Source organism: Lethenteron reissneri, unplaced genomic scaffold, assembly GCF_015708825.2.
Source record: "Lethenteron reissneri isolate LAM-NWPU_2019-01 unplaced genomic scaffold, ASM1570882v1 scaffold_1572, whole genome shotgun sequence".
NCBI classification, from domain to species: Eukaryota; Metazoa; Chordata; class Hyperoartia; order Petromyzontiformes; family Petromyzontidae; genus Lethenteron; species Lethenteron reissneri.
In genome coordinates, this window is record NW_026891303.1 from 18,123 (window position 1) to 34,463 (window position 16,341).

At 54.9% G+C, this 16,341-nt stretch overlaps 1 long non-coding RNA gene across 1 annotated transcript; it reads right to left on the bottom strand.

Moving 5' to 3' along the window:
* Positions 1-1,216: 1,216 nt before the first annotated feature.
* LOC133362663 (uncharacterized) lies at positions 1,217-10,822 on the bottom strand. Its single transcript, XR_009757522.1, has 3 exons — positions 10,582-10,822; positions 6,060-6,129; positions 1,217-1,274 (listed from the first exon to the last, which is right to left on the bottom strand). It is a non-coding gene; the product is annotated as an uncharacterized LOC133362663 (long non-coding RNA).
* Between the last annotated feature and the right edge of the window lie 5,519 nt (positions 10,823-16,341).

Sequence of the window (16,341 nt, forward strand, 5' to 3'; positions counted from 1 at the left end):
TGTGTGTCACTGAGTCTGTGTGTGGTCTGTGTGTCTCTGTGTGTGTCTATGTGTCTCTGTGTGTGTCTGTGTGTGTGTCTCTGTGTGTGTCTGTGTGTCTATGTGTGTGTCTCTGTGTATGTCTGTGTGTGTCTCCGTGTGTGTCTATGTGTCTGTGAGTGTGTCTGTGTGTGTCTGTGTGTGTCTGTGTGTGTGTCACTGAGTCTGTGTGTGTGTCACTGAGTCTGTGTGTGTGTCACTGAGTCTGTGTGTGTGCCTGTGTGTGTGTCACTGAGTCTGTGTGTGTGTCTGTGTGTGTGTCACTGAGTCTGTGTGTGTGTCTGTGTGTGTGTCTGTGTGTGTGTCACTGTGTCTGTGTGTCTGTGTGCGTGTCACTGAGTCTGTGTGTTTGTCACTGAGTCTGTGTGTGTGTCTGTGTGTGAGTCTGTGTGTGTGTCACTGTGTCTGTGTGTGTGTCTGTGTGTGTGTCACTGAGTGACACACACACAGACACACACAGACACACACAGCGACACATACAGCGACACGGAGCGATAGTGTAGCGGTTAGCGCGCTGCGCTATGAACCCGGTGACCCGAGTTCGATTCCCGCTCACGGCCAACACCAGTGACGATTATCTGAACCGGTCCTGGGCCTCCCCTAGGTCGACTCAGCCTCAAATGAGTACCTGGTGCGGTGTGTAAACATCACCACTAGGGAGACAAAGGCGGTCGGGCGTGGTGCTGGCCACCCACCCCCTCGTGTGCCGTGCTGGCCTTCATAGGTGCTCGCTAACAGCACTTGCCCCTACAGTCTGTTAAGGCTATATGGGGGATCTTTGTTGTCACTGAGTCTGTGTGTGTGTCACTGAGTCTGTGTGTGTCTGTGTGTCTGTGTGTGTGTCTGTGTGTGTGTCACTGAGTCTGTGTGTGTGTCACTGAGTCTGTGTGTGTGTACGTGTGTGTGTCTGTGTGTGTGTCACTGAGTCTGTGTGTGTCTGTGTGTGTGTCTGTGTGTGTCTGTGTGTGTGTCACTGAGTCTGTGTGTGTCTGTGTGTGTGTCACTGAGTCTGTGTGTGTCTGTGTGTGTGTCTGTGTGTGTCTGTGTGTGTGTCTGTGTGTGTGTCTGTGTGTGTGTCTGTGTGTGTGTCTGTGTGTGTGTCTGTGTGTGTGTCTGTGTGTGTGTCACCGAGTCTGTGTGTGTGTGTCTGTGTGTGTGTCACTGAGTCTGTGTGTTTGGAAGTTGTCGTCATTGTCGCTGTCTTCGGAGGACGAGTACGGATCCAGAAACAATCTCTGCACACACACACGTACACACACACACACACGTAAACACACACACGTACACACACACACGTACACACACACGTGCACACTAACACACACACACGTACACACACACACGTTCACACACACGTACACACACACACGTACACACACGTACACACACACACGTACACACACACACGTACACACGCACACGTACACACGCACACTAACACACACACACGTACACACACACACGTTCACACACACGTACACACACACACGTACACACACACGTACACACACACACGTACACACGTTCACACACACACGTACACACACACACGTTCACACACACACACGTACACACGCACACACGCACACGTTCACACGTAACACACACACACGTACACACACACGTACACACACACACGTACACACACACGTTCACACACACACGTACACACACACACGTACACACACGTACATACACACACGTTCACACACACACGTACACACACGTACACACACACACATACACACACACGTACACACACACACGTACACACACACACGTACACAACACACGTTCACACACACACGTACACACACACACGTTCACACACACACACACGTTCACACACACACGTACACACACACACGTACACACACACACACGTTCACACGCACACGTACACACGCACACGTACACATGCACACGTTCACACACACACGTACACACACACACACGCTCACACACACACACGTACACACACACACGTTCACACACACACGTACGCACACACACGTACGCACACACACGTACGCACACACACGTACGCACACACACGTACGCACACACACGTACACACACACGTTCACACACACGTTCACACACACTTACACACCACACGTTCACACACACACGTACACACACACCACGTACACACACACGTTCGCACACACACGTACGCACACACACGTACACACACACGTTCACACACACACGTTCACACACACTTACACAACAACAACAACCGCCATTCGCCACTAATTGGCGGTGACGTCACCACGACGCTTGTGCCAGGCCAAGTGCACCTTGAGGCCATGTGAAGTGTCGAACGCCCGCTGACAGGAGGTCACGGGTGCCACGGGTCGACTGACCAAGATGACCGAGATGACTGGCTGATGCACCACCTGTGCCCCCTATTGTACCAACTTGCTGTGCTTTAGCCACCCGGCGCTCCGCTCATTGTTGTGAGCGTCGCTCCTCCGCCCTCCTTTGATGTTGGAGGGCGACTGCCTCCAACTGCCCAGTAGCGTCCTTCACGAGCCTCCTCCACTAAGGCCGATCTTGACACCTGGTACCAGTCATCGGCAAGTCCACTCAGCTCCACGTCCTCCTGCACCACATCACTCCATCTCTTCTCTAGCCCGTGCCGCGCCCGTTTAGCCCCCTCGATCCGGCTGAACAAAAGCTGTTTAGGCATGCGGTGGCTGGGCATGCGGGCTACATGACCCAGCCAACGCAGCCTTGCCTGCCGGAGGAGCTCACCGATGGGACTTTGCCCAGATCTTTCAAGGATTTGTGAGCTCCTCACACAATCCAGCCTGGTTAAACCCAAGATGGATCGTAGGCAGGCCAGCCTAAATGTTTTCAACCGGCGAAGATGCTCCATTAGGGGGGTCCACGTTTCGCAAGCGTAGAAAAGGGAGGGAATGACCGTGGCCCAGAAGACCTGAAGCTTCGTGCGGAGCGACAGACCAGGTAGCTTCCACACAGCGTTACGCAACCGATGAAAAGATATTGCCGCTCGACTGATTCGGAGTGAGACCTCTGCTGACAAACTGGAGCCGGTCATAAGCACACTGCCCAGGTATGGGAAACTCTCCACTCTCTCCACAACTGCCCCATCACCAATTGGGAGTTGTTGGGGTGGAGTGTCCGATGGTACAAAATACCCAGGCAGGTGCTTAGTTTTGGTGGGGCTGATGGTAAGGCCCCACCTCTTAGTGGCACGCTCCAGTCTCAGCAGCAGCGTCTCCAACTCCTCTTCTGAATGAGCAGCTATTACCAAATCATCGGCATACATAACGTGGTTGACCAATAGGGAGCCATCCCTTGATCGCACCCGGGCGTCGATCAGCCTCCCATTATATCTGTACCAAATGGAAATTCCCCCAGTACAGCTATTGAAGGCGTCACGAACTACGCAGTCGAAATAGATGTTAAATAATGTGGGAGCCAGAGGACATCCCTGTCGCACCCCAAGGTGTACAGAGAAAGGCTCCGACTCCCGGCCACGTAGTTTTACCCGGGCCCGCTCACCATCATGAAGGTCCTTAATGATCGTGAGCAGAGGGTCAGGGACTCCGAAAGCATGAAGACCAACCCAGAGCCCAGGCCTACTGATGGTATCATAGGCCTTGACCAAGTCAATAAAATAGAGATGTAGGTCTTGTTGGAATTCCCTACACCTCTGCTGTAGCAGACGGACAGAAAATATGGCATCTATACAGGACCGCCCTTTCCTGAAACCGCATTGGGGTTCCGCAAGCCTCTCCTCAGCGTGCCTAGCAAGGCGATGTTGAATAATCCTTGCCAGGATCTTTCCCGGCACACTGAGGAGTGAGATGCCCCTGTAGTTGTTACAGTCTGTGCGGTCTCCCTTCTTAAAGAGGGGGACCACCAGGGCATCCTTCCAATCCTGCGGAGCCCGTCCAGCGGTCCAGACTGTTGTTATGATGTCATATAGGGCAATCTGTGCACAAGCACCACCCTCCCACAGCATTTCGCTTGGGAGATCATCTCTGCCCGGTGCCTTTCCTGGTCTCAGGCTCTGGATTGCCTTCAGTACTTCCTCAACGGATGGCACCTCAGTCAGCCACTCACAGGGGGTGACTTCTTCTTCCAATATTTGAGGCACCGAAGCCTCAGCAGGGTTATCCCCACTTTGTGCCATGATGTTTTTCTGGCTGAGAGATTTCCCTCCCCCAGGAGCTCAGAGAAATGCTCAGCAAATCTGCAAACCTGTTCCTGGGGGTCGGAGATTGGATCACCGTTTTTTCCCCTAATGATGGTAATAGGTGTGGCGCTGCAGGTTACTTTTTTGATGGAGTTAAATAGTGATTTGTGATCGCAGGCCACTGAGGCAGATTCCATCTCCTCAGCAACCCGCGACCACCACCCTTCCTTGCAGCGCCTTACGGCTCTCCGAACCTCCAAGCGAAGGCTGCGGTAAACCTCCTCATTCTCTGACGTGGGATGCTGTAGGCGATGAGAGTGGGCCTGTCGCTTTTTCCTCAATTAACCTGAACACCTCCTCTGTCAGCCAGGGTTTCTGGGGAGGTCTGGACCGCCATTGCAGCTGCATGAGTCACAGTCTTAAACCTCGCCCATTTACCCTCGACATCAGGTGGAGTGGGGGACGATGCCAACCCCAGCTGCAAGCGATGATGAAATTCTCTCTTGCAACTTTCATCAGCTAACTGAGACCAGGCCACTTTTGGTTGGAATGGGATCCTGGGTGTACACCCACCACCGGAGTGGATAAATGGCAGGCGCATCTTACAGATGACTAGTCGATGGTCAGAGGGCAGATCAGCTCCACGGTAGGCTCCCTGGTGTCAAGGACATGGGCTCGCATCCGCTGGTCCGTCACTATGTAGTCCAGCAGATGTTCTTGCTTGGACCCGGCATGCATCCATGATGTTGTGTGGATGCGCCGATGCCGGAAGAGCGTGTTGGTAATTACAAGCCCATGGGCTGCACAAAAATCTAGCAGCCTCCTACCATTGTTATTGAGCTGATCTGGCCCATGCCTTCCAATCACTCCAGACCAGGTGCCAGCATCATGACCAACTCGGGCATTGAAGTCCCGAGTGGCCAACTTTAGCCAGCACCTGTGACAGGAGGTCATAGAAAGCGTCTGACTCATCGGCTTTGCCTGCATCCCTCCACGGATGTTCGTCTTCGGTGGGGGCATAAGTAACCACGACCACCACTCCTCGCCTCCGGTTGATGGGATGGCGAGCCCAAAGTATCCTGGGGCTTACAGCTTCCCACACCTCCCACGCCCCCTTCATTCTTTTGTTCAGAAGAAGAGCCACACCCTGTTGTTTGGCAGTCTCCTGCCCCGAGTAGAGGACTGCCCACCCCTCAAGAGCCAGAACCGGTCCACCGGACCTCCTGAATGCCACAGAGATCCAGGCGGTACCGGTCCAGCTCCCGACAAAGGAGTGGCAGCCTCTCCTCCGCAGTGAGCGTTCGAACATTCCACGTGGCCAACCGCAATGGTTTTTCGTTGTTTCTGGAGGAGCCCCGAGGGTGAAGATTCAATCTCCTGGCTCCGCCAAATGGGGTTTGGCCAGGAGACGTCATAAAAGCCTGACCCCCCGGGGCCTCCGGCACAAGCTTATTAGTTACAGGTTTATGTTTAATTCGTGGTTTCGTGGTAATTAATAGAAGGTGGAGGGGTTACCAGCCCCTCGCAGCCGTCCAGAGCCCCCGTTTAGCCACTGTGGTGGTCACAGATGCCATGAGGGGAGAGGCCAATGGGCATTGGCCCTCCCCCCACAGCACTGCCCACGACAGTGTTGCCCGTCCGGCACACACGTTCACACACACGTACACACACACGTACACACACACGTACACACACACGTACACACACACGTACACACACACACGTACGCACACACGTACACACACGTACGCACACACGTACACACACACGTACACACACGTACACACACACACGTACACACACACACGTACACACACACGTACACACACACACGTACGCACACACCGACCTTTGAGCTGGACAGTGTCCGCGAACTGCGTCTTTTTTTCTCGTACCACACTCCTTGGTTGAAGACGGGGCTGTGGGTAACCACATTGACAGCACTCACCCACAGCGGCACTCACCACGCAGACACCCATAGACATCACCACACAGACACCCATAGACATCACCACACAGACACCCATAGACATCATCACCACGCAGACACCCATAGACATCACCACACAGACACCCATAGATTCACCACACAGAGACAGATGTGTCATAAATCCGCTCCGGACGATATCGTGTCTTTTGTCTGGTCTGTATTTGTTCTCCATGTACACAGCTCCCTCACACGCCGGGTTCCTTTTCCCCCGTTACTCCAGTGTGGCGTTCGCTCGCTCGCTCCCTCACACCTCTCCACCAGAGGTTGCAACCGGGTATCCGATACCCGGCTACCCGTACCCGGCCGGGTACGGGTAGCCGTTTGCGACCCTGGTGCGGCCGGGTACGGGTAGGCCGTGAGTCACTGGTGAGTAACCATTTGTCACTCATTTCGGGTAGGGTACGGGTAGGGAACGGGTACCCGTACCCAGCCGGGTACAGGTAGGGTACGGGTATCGGGTATAGGTAGGGTACGGGTACAGGTAGGCCGTGAGTCACCGGTGAGTAACCGTTTGTCACTCGTTTCGGGTAGGGTACGGGTAGGGAACGGGTACCCGTACCCAGCTGGGTACGGGTAGGGTACGGGTACGGCCGGGTACGGGTACCCGTTTACGACCCTGGTGCGGCCGGGTACGGGTGTCGGGTACGGGTAATCGGGTACAGGGGGTAAGGAATCAAAACCCGTTTGCGACCTCTGCTCTCCACACTGACCACGAGCTTGTGTCTCTCTACCCCTTACACCACGTGGCCCACGTGATGCCACCCATCCAATCAGCAGCCTCACCCCTGGAACCTTCTAGATGTTGCTGTGCAGCCCCAGGGCCACGCCTCTGGCTCGACATCCCATTGGCTGCGGGCTGAGGCCGGCAGAGCCAATCACCATCGCCCAGTTATCCCCCCCCCCCAGACACACACACACAATATGCATCTTCATATTACACGTGTATGTTATGTGTGTATGTATATGTGTGTGTATGTGTGTGCATGTATATGTGTGTATGTGTATGTATATGTGTGTGTATGTATATGTGTGTGTATGTGTGTGTATGTGTAGGGATTATTACGGGAGAAACGGCGGACAACAAACACAGGGGTGTTGGCACTCACATACACGGGTGGTCACACCGACGTCCGCATCCGTTATTGCCCACGCCCCCAGCCCTCGGAGGTGATCCCTATAAAAGGTGGAGACCCAAAGAGCTCGAGGCAGTTCGACACGAAGCTGACCAGTGAAGATCCAAGACTCGGAGATTAGGCCCTGGGACTCCCCGGTCTCGCTGTCCTTATAAGGGCCGAGCCGGGTAAGCCAGCGGCGCGGCCCAAAAGCTTCCAGACCGCTGCCCTTATCAGGGCAAGGCTGGTTAGCTGGTGCCGAGATCTGTGCTTGCCAGGGCCAGATCAGTCAGCCTCCCGTAGCCCAGTAGAGGAGGACTGGGGAACAGGACAGGGGGCTTAGTACTAGGGTGGGTTTCCCATAGTACGGGTGAAGGGGTCGATACCCCTTCAACTATTGTGCCTGTCCCTGGGTTAATAAACAGAGTGTGCCTCAACTTCGACATCGTCTCCTCGAACTTACTACATATGTGTGTGTATGTATATGTGTGTGTATGTGAATGGGGAGCGGTAGTGTAGCGGTTAGCGCTACGCTGCGCTATGAACCCGGCGACCCGGGTTCGATTCCCGCTCACGGCCAACACCAGTGACGATTATCTGAACCGGTCCTGGGCCTCCCGTAGGTCGACTCAGCCTGAAATGAGTACCTGGTGCGGTGTGTAAACATCGCCACTGGGGAGACAAAGGCGGTCGGGCGTGGTGCTGGCCACACACCCCCTCGTGTGCCGTGCCAGCCTTCATAGGTGCTCGCTAACAGCACTTGCCCCTACAGTCTGTTAAGGCTATACGGAGGATCTTTGTCTTGTGTATGTGTAATGGCAGGGTGACACCTGAGGGGTTACTGCGGTTATAGCTGCATGACGTAACGCCTCATCGTGAAGGGGCGCATCTTGGGTCGAAGATGAAGGGCTGAGTCAGTCGAGAAGCTGATGTCGAGGGTAAATGGGCGAGGTTTAGGACTGTGACTCACGCAGCTGCAATGGCTGCTTTGGGTATGCGGTCCAGACCTCCCCAGAGACCCTGGCTGACAGAGGAGGTGTTCAGGATAGTTGAGAAAAAGCGACAGGCCCACTCTCATCAGCTACAACATCCCACGTCGGAGAATGAGGCTTCGCTCGGAGGTTCGGAGAGGCGTGAGGCGCTGCAAGGATGGGTGGTGGTCGCGGATCACAATTTCCTATTTAACTCCATCAAAAAAGTAACCTGCAGCGCCACACCTATTACCATCATTAGGGGAAAAAACGGTAATCCAATCTCCGACCCCCAGGGAACAGGTTTGCAGATTTTTTGAGCATTTCTGTGAGGTCCTGGGGGAGGGGAAATCCCTCAGCCAGGAAAACATCATGGCACAAAGTGGGGATGCCCCTGTTGAGGCTGCGGTGCCTCAAATATTGGAAGAAGAAGTCACCCCCTGTGAGTGGCTGGCTGAGGTGCCATCTGTTGAGGAAGTACTGAAGGTGATCCAGAGTCTGAGACCAGGAAAGGCACCGGGCAGAGATGATCTCCCAAGCGAAATGCTGAGGGAGGGTGGCGTTTGTGCACAGACTGCCCTACATGACATCATAACAACAGTCTGGACCACTGGACGGGTTCCGCAGGACTGGAAGGATGCCCTGGTGACCCCCTCTTTAAGAAGGGGGACCGCACAGACTGTAACAACTACAGGGGTTTCAGGAAAGGGCAGTCCTGCACAGATGCCATATTTTCTGTCCGTCTGCTACAGCAGAGGTGTAGGGAATTCCAAAAGACCTACATCTCTGCTTTATTGACCTGGTCAAGGCCTATGATACCATCAGTAGGACTGGGCTCTGGGTTGTTCTTCGTGCTTTCGGAGTCCCTGACCCTCTGCTCACGATCATTAAGAACCTTCATGATGGTGAGTGGGCCCGGGTAAAACTACGTGGCCGGGAGTCGGAGCCATTCCCTGTACACCTTGGGGTGCGACAGGGATGTCCTCTGGCTCCCACATTATTTAACATCTATTTTGACCACGTAGTTCGTGAAGCCTTCAATAGCTGTACCAGGGGAATTTCCATTTGGTACAGATATAATGAGAGGCTGATCGATGCCCGGGTGCGGTCAAGGGATGGCTCCCTATTGGTCAACCACGTTATGTATCCCGATGATTTGGTAATTGCTGCTCATTCAGAGGAGGAGTTGGAGACGCTGCTGCTGAAACTGGAGTGTGCCACTAAGAGGTGGGGCCTTACCATCAGCCCCACCAAAACTAAGCACTTGCCTTGGTATTTTGTACCATCGGACACTCCACCCCCACAACTCCTAATCGGTGATGGGGAAGTTGTGAAGAGAGTGGAGAGTTTCCCATACCTGGGCAGTGTGCTTATGACCGTCTCTGGTTTAACAGCAGAGGTCTCACTCCGAATCAGTCGAATGGCATGTATCTTTTAATCGGTTGCGTAACGCTATGTGGAAGCTTCAGGTCTTCTCGGCCACGGTCATTCCCTCCCTTCTCTACGCTTGCGAAACGTGCACTCCCCTAATGGAACATCTTCGCCGGTTACCCAGATCTTTCAAGGATCACAAATCCTTGAAAGATCTGGGCAAAGTCCCATCGGTGAGCACCTCCAGCAGGCAAGGCTGCGTTGGCTGGGTCATGTAGCCCGCATGGCCAGCCACCGCATGCCTAAACAGCTTTTGTTCGGCCGGAACAAGGGGGCGAAACTGGCGCGGCACGGGTTATAGAAGAGATGGAGTGATGTGGTACAGGAGGACGTGGAGCTGAGTGGACTTGCCGATGACTGGTACCAGCAGTGTCAAGATCAGCCTCTGTGAGCGACGCTCACAACAACGAGCGGAGTGCTGGGTGGCTAAAGCACAGCAAGTTGGCACAGTAGGGGGCACAGGTGGTGCATCAGCCAGTCGTCTCGGTCATCACAGTCAGTCGACCCGTGGCACCTGCTGGGTCTGCCCCGTGACCTCCTGCCAGCGGGTGTTCGACACTTCACGTGGTAGCCTCACGGTGCACATGGCCTGGCACAAGCGTCGTGGTGACGTCACCGCCACTTAGTGGCGAATGGCGGTTGTGTGTTGTTGTTGTATATATATGTATGTGTATGTATGTGTGTGTATGTGTGTATGTGTGTATGTATGTGTGTGTATGTGTGTGTATGTATATATATGTATGTGTATGTATGTGTGTGTATGTATGTGTGTATGTATGTATATGTATGTATATATATGTGTGTGTATGTATGTGTTGTGTATGTATATATATGTGTATGTATATATATGTATAAGTGTGTGTGTACCTCTTTCTCTCCTGCTCCGTGGGGCTGCCTCGCCCCGTGAGGCTCCGCTGGCGCTTGAGGACGACGTGGGAGGAGGAGGAGGCCATCAACACCTCCTCACTGTCACCCTCCTCGTCCTCCACCTCCTCACCCTTCTCATCCTCATCCACCTCACCCTCCACCTCCTCCGCACCCTCCACCTCCTCCTCACTGTCACCCACCTCCTCGTCCTCATCATCCACCTCCTCCTCACCCTCCTCACCCTCCCACCCTTCCCATCCACCTCCTCACCCTCCTCACCCTTCTTATCCAACTCGTCACCCTTCCCATCCTCCACCTCCTCCTCACCCTTCCCATCCTCCACCTCACTCTTATCTTCCACCTCATCTCCCTTCTCCTCCATTACCACCTCCACCTCATCTCCCTTCTCCGCCATCACCACCTCCACCTCCTTGACCTTCTCCTCCACCACCACCTCCACCTCCTTGACCTTCCCGATGAGGTCACCGCCAGCGGCCACAACATCTCCCTTCTCCTCCACCATCACCACCTCCACCTCATCGCCCTTCTCCTCCACCACCACCTCCAACCCTTGACCTTCCCGGCGCTGTCACCACCAGCGGCCACGGCATTTCCCTTCTCCGCCATCATCACCACCTCCACCTCATCGCCCTTCTCCTCCACCACCACCTCCAACCCCTTGACCTTCCCGGTGAGGTCACCGCCGCCACCGCGACCGGCGCCGCTCAACGTAGTGGGTCACCGCGGCGCAGCCCGGCACGGCCTCCTTGGTGTGAAGACATCCTGCAGCTGCCAACACCGACTCACACAGAGACACACAGACTCACTACACAGAGACCCACAGACTCAATACACAGAGACCCACAGACTCACTACACAGAGACTCACACAGACTCACCACACAGAAAACCCACAGACTCACTACACACAGAGACTCACACAGACTCACCACACAGAGACCCACAGACTCACTACACAGAGACCCACACAGACTCACACAGAGACCCACAGACTCACTACACAGAGACCCACACAGACTCACACAGAGACCTACAGACTCACACAGAGATCCACACAGAGACCCATAGACTCACACAGAGACCCACGGACTCACCACACAGAGACCCACAGACTCACTACACAGAGACCCACACAGACTCACACAGAGACCCATAGACTCACTACACAGAGAGACCCACAGACTCACACAGAGACCCACAGACTCACACAGAGACCCACAGACTCACCACACAGAGACCCATAGACTCACCACACAGAGACTCACAGACTCACCACACAGAGACCCACAGACTCATCACACAGAGACCCACAGACTCATCACACAGAGACCCACAGACTCACCACGCAGAGACTCACAGACTCACCACGCAGAGACCCACAGACTCACCACACAGAGACCCATAGACTACTCACACAGAGACCCACAGACTCACCACACAGAGACCCACAGACTCATCACACAGAGACCCACAGACTCACCACACAGAGACCCACAGACTCATCACACAGAGACCCACAGACTCACCACACAGAGACCCACAGACTCACCACACAGAGACCCATAGACTCACCACACAGAGACCCACAGACTCACCACACAGAGACCCACAGACTCACACACAGAGACCCACAGACTCACCACACAGAGACCCACAGACTCATCACACAGAGACCCACCAGACTCACCACACAGAGACCCACAGACTCATCACACAGAGACCCACAGACTCACCACACAGAGACCCACAGACTCACCACACAGAGACCCATAGACTCACCACACAGAGACCCACAGACTCACCACACAGAGACCCACAGACTCATCACACAGAGACCCACAGACTCACCACACAGAGACCCAACAGACTCATCACACAGAGACCCACAGACTCACCACACAGAGACCCACAGACTCACCACACAGAGACCCACAGACTCATCACACAGAGACCCACAGACTCACCACACAGAGACCCACAGACTCACCACACAGAGACTCACAGACTCACCACACAGAGACCCACAGACTCATCACACAGAGACCCACAGACTCATCACACAGAGACCCACAGACTCACCACGCAGAGACTCACAGACTCACCACGCAGAGACCCACAGACTCACCACACAGAGACCCATAGACTACTCACACAGAGACCCACAGGACTCAGCCACAACAGGAGAACCCACAGACTCATCCACACAGAGACCCACAGACTCATCCACACAGAGACCCACGCTCACCACAGAGACCCACAGACTCACACACAGAGACCCACAGACTCACCACACAGAGACCCACAGACTCACCACACAGAGACCCACAGATCATCACCACACGAGACCCACAGACTCACACACAGAGACCCACAGACCTATCACACAGAGGACCCACAGCTCACACACACAGAGACCCACAGACTTCATCACACAGAGACCCACAGACTCACCAGCACAGAGACCCATAGACTCATCACACAGAGACCCCACTAGACTCACCACACAGAGACCACAGACTAACCACACAGAGACTCGGACCATCACACAGAGACCCATTAGACTCACCACACAGAGACCCCACAGACTCATCACACAGAGACCCACAGACTCATCCACACAGAGACCCCAGACTCCCACACAGAGACCCACAGACTCATCACACAGAGACCCACAGACTCACCACACAGAGACCCACAGACTCACCACACAGAGACCCACAGACTCATCACACAGAGACCCACAGACCTCACCACACAGAGACCCACAGACTCATCACACAGAGACCCACAGACTCCCACACAGAGACCCACAGACTCACCACAGAGACCCACAGACTCACCACACAGAGACCCACAGACTCATCACACAGAGACTCACAGACTCATCCACACAGAGACCCACAGACTCACCACACAGAGACCCACAAGACTCATCAACGAGACCCACAGACTCACCACACAGAGACCCACAGACTCACCACAGCAGAGACCCCAGACTCACCACACAGAGACCCACAGACTCATCACACAGAGACCACGACTCACACACAGAGACCCACAGACTCACACACAGAGACCCACAGACTCACCACACAGAGACCCACAGACTCATCACAGAGACCCACAGACCTCACCACACAGAGACCCACAGACTCACCACACAGAGACCCACAGACTCACCACACAGAGACCCACAGACTCACCACACAGAGACCCACAGACTCATCACACAGAGACCCACAGACTCACCACACAGAGACCCACAGACTCATCACACAGAGACCCACAGACTCACACACAGAGACCCACAGACTCATCACACAGAGACCCACGACTCACCACACAGAGACCCACAGACTCACCACACAGAGACCCATAGACTCACCACACAGAGACCCACAGACTCACCACACAGAGACCCACAGACTCCTCACACAGAGACCCACAGACTCACCACACAGAGACCCACAGACTCACCACACAGAGACCCACAGACTCACCACACAGAGACCCACAGACTCACCACACCGAGACCCACAGACTCATCACACAGAGACCCACAGACTCACACCACAGAGACCCACAGACTCACCACACAGAGACCCACAGACTCACCACACAGAGACCCACAGACTCATCACATATAGACCCACAGACTCACCACACAGAGACCCACAACTCACCACACAGAGACCCACAGACTCATCACACAGAGACCCACGACTCACCACACAGAGACTCACAGACTCAACCACACAGAGACCCACAGACTCACCACACAGAGACCCACAGACTCACCACACAGAGACCCACAGACTCATCACACAGAGGACCCACAGACTCACCACCCAGAGACCCACATAATCACCACACAGAGACCCACAGACTCAGCACACAGAGACTCACAGACTCACCACACAGAGACCCACAGACTCACCACACAGAGACCACAGACTCACACACAGAGACCACAGACTCACCACACAGAGACCCACAGACTCACACAGAAACCACAGACTCACATGTCCCCTCTTGTGGGGTTGAGGCTCAGACGTCCGTGCGCTACCTCGCGCAGGCCTCTGTGATCACGTGGGGCCTTAGCAACGCGCTTTTAGAAAAAACGTAGAGCAGATAGGCGACCACGTGATGCGATCCGTATTTAGATTTCGTAGACCTGATAGGCACTGCCCATAGACTCCAACCACTTGCACCATGACTCAACACTGCACATAGACTCAACACTGCCCATAGACTCAACACTGCACCATAGACTCAACACTGCACCATAGACTCAACACTGCACCATAGACTCAGCACTGCACCATAGACTCAACACCTGCACCATAGACTCAACACTACCCATAGACTCAACACTGCACCATAGACTCAACACTGCCCATAGACTCAACACTGCACCATAGACTCAGCACTGCACCATAGACTCAACACTGCACCATAGACTCAACACTGCACCATAGACTCAACACCACCCCTCACCCCCACTCACTCACTCACCCACCCACCTACTCACCCACCCACTCACCCACCCACTCACCACCCACCACTCACCCACCCACTCACCACCCCCTCACATCACTCACCCCCACTCACTCACCCCTCTCACCCACTCACTCACTCACTCACCCACTCACCCACCCACTCACCCACCCACTCACCACCCACTCACTCACCCACCCACCCACCCACTCACCCACCCACCCACTCACCTCACTCACCTACCCACCCACCCACTCACCCACCCCCTCACTCACCCACCAACCCACCACCCACCTCACTCACCCACCCACTCACCACCACTCACTCCCCTCTCACCCACTCACTCACTCACCCACTCACCCACCCACCACTCACCCACCCACTCACCACCCACTCATCACCCCACCACCCACCCACTCCCCCACCCACCCACTCACCACTCACTCACCTACCCACCCACCCACTCACCCACCCACTCACTCACCCACCAACCCACCACCTACTCCCCATCTCACCCACTCACCACCCACTCCCCAACCCCCACTCACTCAACCACTCACCCATTCACTCACTCACTCCCTCCACCCACCCACCACTCACCCACCCACTCACCACCCACTCACTCACCACCCACTCATTCACTTCACCCACTCACCCACCACCTCACCCCCCCACCCCTCCCCACCTACTCACCACCACTCCCCTCACCCACTGACTCACTCACCACTCACCCACTCACTCACTCACCCACTCACCACCCACCCACTCACCCACCCACTCACCACTCACCCACCCACCCACTCACCCACCTACTCACCCACCCACCCACTCACCCACCCACCCACTCACCCACTCACTCACTTACCCACCCACTCACCCACCACTCACCCACCCACCCACCCACTCACTCACCCACTCACCCACCCACCCACCCACTCACTCACTTACCCACCCACTCACCCACCCACCCACTCACCCACCCACCCACCACTCACTCACCCACCCACCCACCCACTCACTCACCCACTCACCCACCCACTCACTCACCCACCCACTCACTCACCCACCCACTCACCATCCACTCACTCACCCACATCGCGTGGGATCGAGTTAATCGGCAGGCGGATCGCCAGCGCAGGTAATCGATGAATCGATTCCAGCCGCGTCCCATATAAAAGTGCGTGGTCCGATACAGGAAGTGGGTTTGAAGAGACGTCGCTTCTCGCTACAAACAACAAACACT